Source organism: Sminthopsis crassicaudata, chromosome 1, assembly GCF_048593235.1.
Source record: "Sminthopsis crassicaudata isolate SCR6 chromosome 1, ASM4859323v1, whole genome shotgun sequence".
Lineage (NCBI taxonomy): Eukaryota > Metazoa > Chordata > Mammalia > Dasyuromorphia > Dasyuridae > Sminthopsis > Sminthopsis crassicaudata.
Genome location: NC_133617.1, coordinates 607,868,458 through 607,883,842, shown reverse-complemented (window position 1 = coordinate 607,883,842; position 15,385 = coordinate 607,868,458). Strand labels below are relative to the sequence as shown.

General features: G+C 33.4%; 1 protein-coding gene across 18 annotated transcripts in view; it reads right to left on the bottom strand.

Moving 5' to 3' along the window:
- The window catches only part of ARL15 (ARF like GTPase 15), a 574,803-nt gene that overhangs the window by 242,714 nt on the left and 316,704 nt on the right, over positions 1 to 15,385 (bottom strand). The gene's annotated exons all lie outside the window — the stretch shown is intronic.

The window sequence follows — 15,385 nt, the reverse complement described above, 5'->3', positions numbered from 1 at the left end:
GAAAGTCACTTAAACCCAGCCTCAGAAAAAGAAGAAAAAAAAAATCAAGTTAATATGATAATTTATACCTTGAATATGAAAACTACTACCTCATGTATTTTACCATTTGCATGGTTGTATTTTACAAACCTTCAATTTTATTTAATTCATGTAGTTATGTTTACTATTAAACAATTATCTTTTCCTAACATTGAGTCAAATTCAAAGCGCAATCTAGTTAAAAACATAGGATGTAGACCTTTTTTTCAGCTTTAATACTTTTTTTTTGGAAATACAGAATTTAATGTTATACTTTTAAAATAATCATTCTTTTAAATATACAAATGACTACCAGAGTGTTAACTGTAGAGAAGTAACTTAGCATAACAAATGAAGATCAGGCCTGGGGTTCTCATGTTCAGCTTTGACATAAACTATGTGACTCTAGATGAGTTACTTGACCTTTCAGTTTCAGTGTTCTAGAGGAGAAACCATATTAAAAAGTAATTACAAACATAATCTAAACCTTAAATGATGTGAATTCAAATGAAATAAAGTTAGAATTCATTTTTCTTTTGTCTAGTCACAACATTAAATAATTTTACCCCCAAACAGCTACAACATCACAGAGTACTAACTTTAAAACAACTTAATAAGAATGAGTCAGGGGCAGCTACATGGCACAGTGTAGAGCACTGGCTTTGAGTCAGGAAGATCTGAGTTCAAATACTCAGATACTTAATACTAGCTCTGTAATCTGGGGCAAGTCACTTAACCCCAAGTGCCTCACAAAAAGTAAGAATGAGTCAGGGGTGGCATAAAAATATTAGACCTACTCAGTCTTTGGTACTTCCCAGCTCTGAATTTAGACACTTAACAGATGTTGGATTCTAAATCTGAAATATCATGAAAAGCATCTCAAACTCTTCTCCTTTTTAAAATTTTGAACCATATGATTTCTACAGTTGCAAAATGGGGGTTGAGGAACTATGAAGAGAAGAGTATTCCTGAAGATCTCTAGCTCTAAAACATGATCTTTTTGTGGAACTGGCAATAGTTCTAAGTCAAGAAATGTTAAATGTTCTAAAAATAAATTTAGAAAATAGGTGGTCTTACTTGTTGACTAAATATTTTTCCTGTAGAGACAAGCAATCATTATAAAAAGGATTGTTTTTGTATTTTATTTGGGGACAAGGAGGGGAGGGAAGGGATTGCAGACCTGTGATCTCACTGGTTCTCCAATGAGAGACTCCTACATGCAGAACAGCTACTGATCTATCTCTTAGGAGAGTGTTCTGGGTTCACTAAGATTTTAAGTGAACTATACTGGACAGTGGCCAAAAAGCTATTTATATAAAAAGAAAAAAAATTGAGGACTCATTCTTAATGTGTGCACATTACTCAGTGGTGATATGGGGTTTTGTCTCATCCACAGTTAAAAGAAAGAAGGTAATGATTTCACTCAATGGTCAAAGTCTTTCAGGTTCAGAGTCTTGCCTTCCATACCTACAAGATGGTCTTGATGTTGGGTGAATGGAAATACTAAGGGTGAAGTGGATGATATATGTACAACTGCTGAGGGGGCCCCAGTAGTGGTTAGCTTACAATAACTCCAAGAGGTGAACAGTAGGCTCCGAAGGGGAAAAAATGGATACCATCACAAGGATGGGGCTATGGAGGTATTGGGTAATAAAGCTAGATATGATCATTCTGAAAATAAGGCCCAGACTGACTACCTCAAAGAAAATGAAGAACCCATCTTCTTCCCCTCTGGTCAATCAAGGTCCCTTAAGGCAAGTCTACAACTCTCACTCTCTATAGATTACTGGACTTAGTTCAAACAGCTAATACAAATCAAGAGGTTAGACCTACATTTCATATCTTCCTGAGTCAGGATAACTTCACAACAACTGAAGTATATATTATATAGAATATATTAGTGTCTAATTTTTATCATGGATGAGGTATACAAGAATCTACCATATTCTTAACAACTGAACTACCAGATTCATCCAGGAACAAACATTTACTCATAGCATTACATCCTTCCATATATACATACATATGTATGTATATATGGCACTGACCAGGATATTTCGATAATAGCTACTTATATCCATATACAGGGCCAGTAGATAGAACAGCTGATAGTGTGGGTCCTGGAGTCAGAAAGACTCATGTTCCTGAATTCAAATCTGACCCCAGTCACTTTCTTGCTAGGCAAATCACTTAATCCTGTTTGCCTAAGTGTCCTCATCTGTAAATGAGATGTACAAGGAAATAGCAAACCACTCCAGTATCTTTGCCAAGAAAACTCCAAAATGAGACAATGAGGCATCAGACATGACTGCAAATAACTAAACAACAGAATAGCCATATATAAAAGTTATTTAGATAGGCATAATTATCACAAGATTTTTTTTTTTTTAAAGACTGAGTGATGATAGACTAGAACAGTGTCACACTAATAATGAGTTCGGATGCTGTAAGTAGAAAGACCTGTTGACAGTATATTAGAAAGACATGAATGCTAGAATGTTGGGAAATACTTAAGGAGATATCTGTAACAGTCTTTTAATAAATACCTTGCAATAAAATATTTTTCCTGAGCCTAAGCATGAAGCTACATTCAAGAAGGCCATTCAAGGGATATCAAGGGATATGCCAGCTAATCAAGGTACACTGCCTATAACCAAAGGCCCAATGTGTCTATTATTTGAGGATCTGCCAACCTAAATCTGGAGTGGGTCAGCAGGTGATAAATCTGTAGTATTACAATGACCCAGGGTCAGCTAAAATTTCAACTATCACACGGAAAATTTGCAACATATAGCTAAAAACAACAATTACACACAAGAGATCCTTTAAAGGCATTCTTTCAGCACCATCATATAAAAAAACTTTTAGTGGTTAAAAACTAGGAAAAAAACAAGCAGAAAAAGTTTGTTCCCAATTATCAGTCTTCTTCCATTAAAAGACAAAAGCAGTAGTCTTTCTTTAAAATAATCTTTTAAAAAGTCAAAATTATTAAGATTTCAACTTTTGCATTAACTGGCAAGTTTTCCCCTCCAAAGTCACAGTCAAAATACCTTTTCAATGATTTTTTTTTTTTTTTGTAAACTTTAAGGGTGTTTTCCTAATTGTAAAGCAAGCTAGTTAGCTGGACTTGTAGTAGTCTGGCATTGCTGTGATTACTGGTCAGAACCTTTAATTACAGGATATAGTTTGTGCAGCTGCCTGGAAATTGGTCTCAGGGTCAGTAGCTCTTAGGGTTCTCTCTCTTTCTATTCTCATGAAGCATTATAGTGGAACTGAGGCATTGTTTCTCCTGCTTCTCTCTGTCTGCTGCACATTATGAATAGCTTTGCAATCACTGGAGCAATTGGTTCTTCAACTGCCTGTAGGTTGTCAATTGTAATTCATTGGCTCCAGGCACCTTTTCTCTTTTCATTCCCAGGAGATCCTTCATTACTTTGTCTGCAATAATATTGGGGAATGTCTTCTTCAAACCTGTCACTGATGTCTCACTGATTACCAAGGGAGAGAGACTCCCGGATCTCTTACTAGTGGGCTCTTATTAGTCCAAGTACAGCTTGAACATTTTCTTTCCCTCTTTGGCATGGGATAGCAATATTTACAATATTTTGTAAAACATTTTGTTCTTAAAAAAAAAAAAAAAAAAAAAAAACACCTGTTTAATCCCAAAGTGCCCCCCCCCCATTTAAAAGATTATTTAACTTAATTTCAGATCTCTTATTTCCTGAATAATTCATAGAATCAATTATGGTAACCAGTTTTGTAATTTTTTTTTTTTTTTGCCATTTGAATTGTTGTATTAAATTTTAATTAGGATTTTACATTTCCCTAAATAGGTTGAAAAAGATTTAGAAATTCTAGGTTGTTTAAATCTTTTAAACTGTGGAAGTTTCTATTTGTATCCAATTCATTTTTAGTAAACCTGTCAAACAAAGTACAGTGTCTGAGAGATTAAAAAAAGAATCCTGATACTTCAGTTAAAAGTTCATTAGGAAGTTCACTCTTCAGGGCTTTAAAGAAAAAATAAAAGCACACAAAACAACAGATTCCCTTGATAAAAACTTGAGCCCACTGTGTCTCAGACCCTTAGTTCTGGATAAACTCCAGCAGATTAACCTCTCTCATTAGTCTCAACCATCCCAGAGTAACCAAGGATATTTTCAAGCAGACACTATGTAATAATAATAATGATAATAATTATCATAATTATAATAACCAACACTTATTGTGCTTTTTATCTTCAAAGTACCGTACCAACGTTAACTATGTGCCTATTTTCAAATTAATTTAACTGGACAAATGTTTTATTAACTTTGTAAGCTATGGAATGTGTTCTGACTGTCTCAGTTTTCTTTTGCCAGGAAAAAAAGGGGAGGGGAGAATCTAACAACTAATGAAATAGCACCTACATTCTGACTTCAAAATCTTTATATCTTCAGAATAACTGCTATTCACATAACTAAATTTTTAACTAAATATAAAGTTGAAAAAGTGACTTCTAAATTACTATAATTTCTAAAATGTTAAAAAAAATTAAATTAGCCAAAAAATGTGAAAATATGAAAAATAAAGACTTGAATACAACACAAAATGATTATGGAATCTTATCTTTAATTGTTATTATTAAAGAAAACTAGATATTCACATAAAATCAAATTTTAAAACTTTCTAATTCTTTCTAAATATTAAGCCCACATAGAAACATTACTTTAAACACTTTTCCTCTAAATTGAAAGATGAAATTCACTTGAATTAAACTTGAGTTCATTGTACTACAGTGCTCTATTTTCTATCATACATTCTTGAAAGATGGAAAGAAAACTTCTATAACAACACAGTACAGAATATCCCCAAATTAGATCAAATCTAAGTAAGCAACCAAAAGAAAATGTGTTTATTAATCAACACTTACAGACCATAAAGAACAAAGAGAGGCAAAAAAGGAACAATAGCCAGTATTGTTTCAATGCTGATTATAATCTAAAAGATATTAGGATAAATATAAGCAAAATACTTTATTGGTATAATTCAGTACAATCTGGAACCTTCAAGAACATTTGAGGTTTCTCCGTTTGCCATTTTGTTTTCTAACTCATTTGACAGATGAGGAAACAGAGGAAAACACTATCTCCACTATGCTAGCTAGCTGCTCCAAGAAAATACTTAAATATTCACAAAACATAGAATAGGTGGATATATATATATCTATATATATCTATATCTATATATCTATATATAATATATATATACAGAGAGAGAGAGAGAGAGAGGGAGAGAGAGAGAGAGGGAGAGAGAGAGAATGTGTCAATGTGTGCATATATATACTCTATCAAAGCTGTATCCACCGGTTTTCGGTGGTTAGTACCTGAGAAAGAAGTAAAAAATAGTAGAATTTTAGAGCTAGAAGGAACTTATGAGATCAGTTGATCCAATTTATGATTATTGCTAAATAACAAAAATTATCATTATAATTAATATTAATAATTCAACAAATACTTATTAAACACTTAACTATGTGCCAGGTTCTAGGGATTCAAGTACAAAGAATAAAATAATCCCTACTCTAAAAGACCTGATATTCTAATAAGGAGATAAGAAATGTGTATAGACAAGCAGACAGACAGTTGGAAGGATGTACACAAAACCCCCAATCCACATCTCCATATATGTATACATATGTGCATGTGCACATACATATACATCACAAATATAAGATGAATAAATATAAACAATATAAGGTAGCTTGGGGGAGAAGACACCAATGTTGGGAAGACCTAAAGAAGTAGTGTTTATGTTCTATCTGAAGGGAATAAAAGGATTCTGTATAGTAGAGGTAAGGAAGGAATAGGTGGAGAGAAGTCAGGAAGACTCATCTTCATGAGTTCAAATACAGCCTCAGATACTTACTAGCTCTGTGATCCTTTAAATCTTTTTGCCTCAGTTTCCTCATCTGTAAAATGAGTTGGAGAAAAAAATGACAAACCACTCCAGTATCTTTGCCAAGAAAAGCCCAAGGTTATGAAGAGTAAGATAGGACTGAACAAAGAAGGAATGCCTTCTAGGCATACGAGACAGTATAAAAGTTTATGATGTACAAAACAGAAAGAAGGCAGTTTTGCTGAATCAAGTCCAGGAAGAAGAGTAATATCTAAAGAAGATAAAAACTAAGGTTGGAGCGAGGTTGTGAACTTATTTAAAAGCTCAGTAGAATAGTTTGCAATAGTTGCCTTAGAGGCAACAGGAGGCTTCCTCAAGCTGATTGAACAGAAGAGTCAAATCATTGATACTTACAGAAAACTATCCAATTTATAGGCAAATCAAAACATTACCTGTGATGTCACCGGTCCTCATCAAAAACAAAAGACAAACACCAACCAGTTTGTCCATTTCAGAACACTCACTTTTTTTCCTCCTGAATCAATACCAACAAAACTCTGGCCTGTATGTATCTTTTTCTCTTAAAACTCTCATATTTAGTAGCCTCATCAGCATCCATAACTTCAATTATCCCTTCATATGAAGATGACTTGCAAATGTACATCACAAACATTTTCACAAGACAATTATCTTTCCTCAAAATCAGCTCAAGCATCAGCTCTAAGGGAGGCCTTTCATGACTGACAAGCTGCTAGAGAGATATGATGTTCTGAGATGACCTTTTGTTGGCTGGTGTTTTGTATGTACCTAAATATTTAATATTGCCTTCTTCACTAGATTGTAAGAGTAGAGACCATTTACCTTTTGTGTTTACATCATCCATAGTGAGCACAAAATGTTCACCTAATGATGAAAATGATATTGAAAGAAGATGAAGACAATGATATAAATAAAACTTGAACAAAGAGGACTGAGCAATGAGGGCCTAACCTCCCTGAAAATGTGCAGGAGACCCTGACTGGAGTCAGGCAACAAGGCTGTTTAAGGAACTTGCTGCTGGAAATTGATAATAACCTAAAACACAGAGAAGTCTTCACCCTAATTTATAGCATGCACTGGTATTCATGATGATTTCTTACCTTATCTATATGATAAATAAAAACTTAATTTTAATTGGCTTTGGATTTTGAAATGAATATATATACAAAACATACTTATGGACCAAATCTATCTGTATCTCCCCTGGTGGCAAATGAAACAAGAAATAGTATCTGGTTCAGGAGAGATTTTGTATCCTGAGCCTGCAGGTACCACTGGGGCTGGAAAATATGGTGCCTATGTGGACTCTGCATCTGTCATATTAATAATTAGCAAGTATATAGCATTCTAAGCTTCATGAAATATTTTTATTGTGCATTATCTCATTTGATCCTTACAATAACCTTGTGGGATGGGTGCTATTATTAACCTCATTTTAAAGAGAAGGAAACTGAGGCTGCTGATGTTCAAGTTCAGTAAGTATTTGAGGCAGGATTTGAGTATCAAGTCTTGCTGGCTTCCAGGTCCAGCACTCTGTCTACTGAGCCACCTACCCCTTGTGTCTATTCTTTCTAGTTCTCAGGTAAAGGAGAATTGAGGACAGAATGACCTTGTGAGCTTCAAAAGATTAGGAAAGCCAGTAGAACATGTCAGCAGTCCTAGCTTATATAGCTCTAAAGAATGATCTCTTTAACTCAGCCTAGCAACTAAGACACTTTGTCTGATAAATATGACAGCAATTTGTTTCATCACTTCTGCCACATCGGACCTTCACCTCACCCCCACTGGAGATCAAAGTGATAGAAAGGACCAGAGGGAAAGTGAAAGAGGAAAGGAGTTTTGTTTTTTTTGATTCTTACTGTATCTTTTCTATAAATATTTCTCCATAAAAGCTAATGTTTTATCTTCAGCAACTAATGTTAGCTGGTTAGCAAAATTAAGGAGGTTATCAATTTGTTAAACTGATAATCAGGAAAAAATCGATATTATTGATAAAACTCAGGAGATACTAACTGGAAGTAGCTATTGTTGATATTGAGGGGAAATCTAAAAGGGAGGGTCAAGATTAAAGCACTATCATACAACTTTGATCCAGCAGCGTTATTGCTGGGCTTATATCCCAAAGAGATTTTAAAGAAGGGAAAGGGACCTGTATGTGCAAGAATGTTTGTGACAACTCTTTTTGTAGTGTCCAGAAACTGGAAACTGAGTGGATGCCCATCAATTGGAGAATGGTTGAATAAATTATGGTATATGAATATTATGGAATATTATTGTTCTATAAGAAATGACCAGCAGGATGATTTCAGAAAGGCCTGGAGAGACTTACATGAACTGATGCTGAGTGAAATGAGCAGGACCAGGAGATTGTTGTATACTTCAACAACAACACTATATGATGATCAATTCTCCAACGAGATGAACCAAATCAGTTCCAATAGAACAGTAATGAACTGAACCAGCTACACCAGCAAAAGAACTCAGGGTAATGAGTGTGAACCACTACATAGAATTCCTAATCCCTCTATTTTTGTCTGCCTACATTTTTTATTTCCTTCACAGGCTAATTGTACATTGCTTCAAAGTCCGATTCTTTTTGTACAGCAAAATAACTGTTTGGATATATGTATACATATATTGTGTTTAACTTACACTTTAACATATTTAACATGTATTGGTCAACCTGCCATCTGGGGGAAGGGGTCAGGGGAAGGAGGGGAAAAATTGAAGCAAAAGTTTTTGCAATTGTCAATGCTGGGAAATTACCTATGCATGAACTTTTAGTAAAAATTAATTTAATTAATTAATTTAAAAGAAGATTACAGCACTACAAGTGGTTCAGTAATGCCAGTAAGCACACAGGCTTGAACACAGAGGCCCTATCCTTTTTTTTTTTTTTTTTTTTTTATTTATAAATTTTTTTTGACAGTAAATTATCCCTTGTATTCATTTTTCCAAATTATCCCCTCCCTCCCTCCACTCCCTCCCCCCATGACAGGCAATCCCATACATTTTACATGTGTTACAATATAACCTAGATACAATATATGTGTGTAAATACCATTTTCTTGTTGCACATTAAGTATTAGATTCCAAAGGTATAAATAACCTAGTGTAGATAGACAGTAGTGCTAACAATTTACATTCACTTCCCAGTGTTCCTTCTCTGGGTGTAGTTGTTTTTGTCCATCATTGATCAACTGGAAGTAATTTGGATCTTCTTTATGTTGAAGATTTCCACTTCCATCAGAATACATCCTCATACAGTATTGTTGTTGAAGTGTACAGCGATCTTCTGGTTCTTTTCATTTCACTCAGCATCAGTTGATGTAAGTCTCTCCAATCCTCTCTGTATTCCTCCTGTTGGTCATTTCTTTCAGAACAATAATATTCCATAACCTTCATATACCACAATTTACCCAACCATTCTCCAATTGATGGACATCCATTCATCTTCCAGTTTCTGGCCACTATGAAAAGGGCTGCTACAAACATTTTGGCACATACAGGTCCCTTTCCCCTCCTCAGTATTTCTTTGGGATAGAGGCCCTATCCTTAAATCCTAGAGGTTATGAGTTATATGACCCTAGGCAAATATGTTATCTTCTCAGTGGTACAATTTCCCAATATTTAAATTTAAGATATTGAACAGGCTGATCATCAACATTCATTCTAATTTTAGATTCTAAAATCAGAGAGGTATATTATTATTTTTCCAAAGAGCCTGTAAATTTATTGAGAGCAAAAGCCACCACTTAGCCTTATTCCCAGAGAGTATCTAACATAGTTCCTGTGCATATGGTAGATTTTTGATTTGTTGATCAAATATTGAAAGGTTCTAGGCATTGGTGTTACATGTATTGTATATGCATTGTTTGTATAGAAGGCAAGAAATACAGAAACAGAGTTAAGAGGCAGGCTTAGAATAACTGAAACCAGGTGAAAAGATGAAGTTTTTCAGAGGTTATAGAAAGGGAAAAGAGTCAGGTGATATTACTTTGGCTAACTACTCTGATCTAAAAGTTGTTCAATTATGTCAATAAACAAAATTTGGCATCAACCAAGTCAAAGACTTCTTAATATAGCTTCTTTTCAAAGGTGCCATCATGCTTCAGTATATCACAGAAAAATTTTGTAGATGAAACAGATGAGGATGTTGTTCTCCAATACTTAATTGTGGATGTACAGTACACATCTATATTGAATGTCCTAAAAATAGTATATACATTACTCCTATATCATTTAAAAATAAGTGCATATCCCATAAGGGAATTTTCAAACTGCTCACACAATAGGTATGTACACGACTTTCTCTGAAATCAAATCAGCATTCTAGAAAGCAGATGAGGAGCAGTTCATGATACTTGGAAGATGCAGGAGATTCACAATAAGAGTGTTACAGATAATTTCACAAGAAATAAAGTTACGAGAAAGTATATTCTTCCTTTCTTCTAAGAGGATATAGTTTTAATGAATGAGACTTGAAAAAGAATAAATACAACTTTGTATTTTCTATTAGAGATTTATCATGTAATACTGTGGGGGAGGAATTTGCATTTCATTGTTTACATAGCTACCACACTAAAATTATGCTGTAAAAATACTTTCTAAAAATCTAGGTATATGAATCCTTTATTATTCAGGGATATAAATACCATGGTCTAATATCTCAAAATCAAAACACTGTCTCTGACATTGAAAAAAGGGAAGGATAACAAGATAGAAAGACTAATGTGTATACATTAAGAGTAATGGATAAATATCCTTGAAAAGAATGTTAGTATTCCTCCCAAAGGCAATTTTATGATTATAAAAATGTGAGAATTAGGCAAGCTACTCAGGATGTAATGAATATAAAGTTCTATCTGTTTTTAAAAATCTAAAATTAAGTCCAAGATTTTAAAAATTGGCAAGGTTTATATTTTTGTAGACATGTAAAATTCTCACATTTGTATACAATTTCTATTCAAATTTATCATCTAGTATTAGCTTCACAAATAAGTAAATTTCCTTGTCATAACAGATAGTACTAAAATTCATTGTTAATTGAATGAAAATTGAGGAATGGCATGGTCACAAGTTAAATTCTAGTTTTATGAGGACATCTTAATTTAGTGACTGAATTTTCTATCCTACAACTAATGAACTAAATAACCAATTTAATCATTCATCCATTATGCCTTAAATATCAAGGCTTTACAACTTTCATGCTAATGTTAGGAATAACACAAAATTGTCTATTTGCAAATAATTCAGTAATTTGATGCATCAGTACTGAAAAGGTTAAACATCTGAGTTTGGGAGAAGCAAATATTAACGTGAATAAAATACCTGAATAGTCATTTCCATATATTTTCTAATATATAAAACACAATTTAAATTTCATATTTTTTAAAATAGGAGATGAAATAGTCACATTCAGAAAAAGCCAACTAAGGAGTGCTGTAGTTGCATTTATTGGCCTCTATATCAACTTTTCATAAAATTCCCCCTCATCTCTTAAATAACTTCAGAACTGAAGTATGCACTCCTATGGGAGTTGTTTAAAAAAAAAAAAATTAGATACAATTACAATTCAATACAAATAAACAACCCATCAAGGTACAATAACAATTTCTCATTACCAAGTTTTTCCAATTCCATTGTTTACTTTTCTTAATGAGTCAAGATAGCACATTCAAAGTAGGCAAAGATTTCAATGGTAAGTAATATAAAATGGAAAAAAAAAAAAAGTCTGATAAAAGTAAATTTTGAAAGCTGTGGCAACTACACTTCCCCAAAGTAAATGCAACAAACATCTGTTGTGGAGAGTGTTTGGCCTTTAGACAGTTTAATAAAGGGTGTTCATCTTCCTAGGGCTTTTGTTATTAAAAAGCAAACAAACATAGTATGATAATTTATTTAAAACGTAGATCCCCACTGTGCATTTTAACAATGTGTGTGTACAACATAACTTTAATAAATAAATATATATAAAAATATAAAATGCCTATTTTTTAATCTGATAAGGTTAAAAGTTGGTCTTCTAGGTATTACATAAAGGGAAAATATGTCTTCTACAAGATTGCACTTGTATTTGGAAATGGCAACAAAATAATTGGGCATGCTGCCCTCTGACTTTGGATTATATAGTAATTTAAACTATTGTCCTTTTTTAGTGTTCCATGCAAATATTTCTACTCAGGAGCACTCAGAGCATTAAAATGAATACAGCCCTGGAAATTTTCAATCTCTTTAAACTCAGGGAATACCTCTATAATAATTAAATTTCTTCCCTCAGATTTCACTGTCTTCGTGAAATCAGTGATATCCTCATTAAATAATGCCAATAAATTCTTTAAAGGGGTGTATACCCTTCTACTCCAAAGACAGCATAAATAATTGTGCAATGCTGTATTATGCAGTGAGCACAGAATGTAACAATTTAATCAGAAATAACCAATAAGTCTTTATGACTCATTGTCTCCTTAATTGGATCAAACAATTGTTCATAATTCTTATGTAAACTGAAGGTATTTTTCCATTGTTCTGAAAGAATAAAACTCAGAACACACCAAGAATAGCATTGGCCTACAATTCCCAGTGAGATATTTTGCAAAGATCGAAATTTCAAAATACCACACATTTAACAGGTGCATATTCTAATATACTTAAGTTTTGAGATATAAGCATTAATTGTTTATTAAATGTAATGAAGTAACATTTCAGTTCTAAATTAAATGACAAATAAAGACTTTGGAAATAGTCCTCACAGATATATTTGAAAGTCATTCCTTCCCTATTATTCTGGAAGTGAAGATGTTATTTAATTTTAAAATTATATTCCTACATTAATTTTACTAATACATAAATAACATAGTCTGCAGAGATATGTATGTATGTTGTATGTACAGTTTCGATGTCAAACATAATGAAAAGTAGAAAAACTTTATGGTACTTCCCCAAAGGTAGAGAGATAAATTATAAAATTTTACATACATCCCAATAATGAAATGTTGTAAATCAAATGCTCATATAATATAAAGCTTAAACAAATTAACTAAGTCAAAACAAATACTTCATTTTAGACAAATGTGGGATTTTGATGCTAATTAGCAAATTATGCACAGACAAAAATTGAGCTAAGCTGTCATAATGATGAGGTGAAGTCTAGTTTTGGGGGCTCCCGGTATGGGAACCAAAAATATGATGAGGTTTAAGTTTTGGGGTTTCTTTTCATAGGGAATCAAATGATAAGGTCTAGATTTAGAGAACCAAAATGAGATTAGGGTTTTTGGTAGTCAGGGAGTTAAAGGATAAGGTCTAGTGGTAGGTTGGGGGTTCAAGGAATCAAATGGAGAGGTTTGGCTTCCCTGCAACCCCTTGGGATTTGGCACAAAGGTAGGGAGTTTTGGGGAACCCCTTTCTTGCGGTGCTGGGATTCTCTGTAAAGGAATTAACAATTCCCAAAATCTAGATTGATAAAAGAGGTTTATTGTAGGGATTGGGAAGTAAGGTTAGAAATCCTGGTAGAGAGGCATAAAGTCTCTTTAGGGAAACAGGTGAGGGTAAAGAGAGGGTAGCACTGGAAAAGAATATTATTGAGTGGGCAGAGGCCTCCTTGGCATGGCATGGCATAGCATGGCATGTTTAGACCCTCTGCAAAGAGAGGATTTTAGATTGGCTTTTATAATAGGAGCTTTGGCTACAAGCTAAAGGGGGCTAGTAAGTGGAGTCCCAAATTGGCTCATCTACAGGTATCACCTTGAGCTGGAATTTGAATAGAATTGAATGAGTTTCTTGAATTCAATAGGGTTGGAATTCTTTTGCTCAGGACTAAACAAATCCCACTTAGATAACAGAATGAATCTGTCTTATTTCCCTAGAGAGGCAGAGTTGAAGATTTTCTCCTTCGAGTAGTTTTTGAGTTTTGGGGTCCCTTCTTCAATAACTGATACAAATGAAAGGAAGAAAAAAATTATAGCTAAATAATTTTTCTATGTATGAGACACATGGATGATTTTCAGAGCAAGTTCCTATATACTTTAATAAGAAATTTACCATCAAAGAACATTAAGAATATTTAAACAAGGGGAAAAATGAGAATTTCTTAGACTAAGAAGTGACCTAGATACATATAAGGCATATAATTAATTTTTTTGTTTAAAATTTCCTTTTTCCAATTTTATTGATTTTACTTCTGAAAATTAGTCTTTCTGAATCCAATTCTTCCTGTGCAACAAAAAATTCGATTCTACACACATATATTGTATCTAGAATATACTGTAATATATTTAACATATATAAGACTGCTTGCCATCTGGGGGAGGGGGTTGGGGGAGGAAGGGAAAAAATCTGAATAGAAGTAAGTGCAAGGGATAATGTTGTAAAAAATTACCCATGCATATATACTGTCAAAAAATGTTATAATTATAAAATAAAATTAAAATTAAAAAAAAATTAGTCTTGAGTGAGAGTTTCTTATTGGATTTAAATGACACATTTATCTCACTTATTAAGAAAAATGTATAATTATGAATAATCAAAATCTAGTTTTTCAACTACAAAAGTCTCACAATTTCTAAATGGCCATTTTCCTTTAAAAATGCATAGTATTTAACTAGAACATTTCCCTTGGCTTAAATAATTACAGACAAGTACTAAGGGAACAGTTCTCAGGAAAAGAGGTTGAGACAGGTTTTCTAAGAAAATAATTGTTAAGCATAACTATCACCAAAATGAACACTAAAATAAATGCATTTTTCAACTAACTGAACTTTATATTACAACTGAATATTATTTAATAGCCAGTAACAAACTGAACAACACAGTTATCCCAAATCATTAACTATCTCCTTTCTACATGGCAAAAAAAAAAAAAAAAAAAAAAAAAATGCTAAGAAGTTAATGAATCAGCTAAGGTCCCAAAGAAGGATTACAATCACATCAAGAATTAAAATTCAGATAGATAAGGTCGAAAAAAGAGATAGTTCAAGATAAAAATAATTAACAGGGAAATTCTTTTCTTGGGAGAGGGGAGAGGTTAAAAGGAGATAATTTGAGATACAAATGATTAAGAGAAATTCTATCTTATTTACAAATATCTCCTGAACTTCTTGGATAACATCTAGGTGCAAACGTTGTTTTATGACCCTAGTTATGTATAAAAGAAAGTTCTAAAAATGGAATCCTCACACTCAGTCCACACCTGCCTTGTGCACACCAACTGGCGTCCCCTTGCCAGGCAGTTTGGCTTTTCTGGAGGCCAAATGCCTGTCTATCCCTTTACTATCAATAAAGACTTTGTTTTGATACAGCATTGAGTAGCGAATTCATTCTCTACCGGACCTGCCCTTGGTTACTCTGGGGAAGGAAAGAGAGGTTAATCAGACCCACGAGGAGAAGAGCTGATCCATCTCAGCTTAGAGCCTCCATTTACTCCTCATCAAGATGATTCCCAAAATTTCACTTTTTT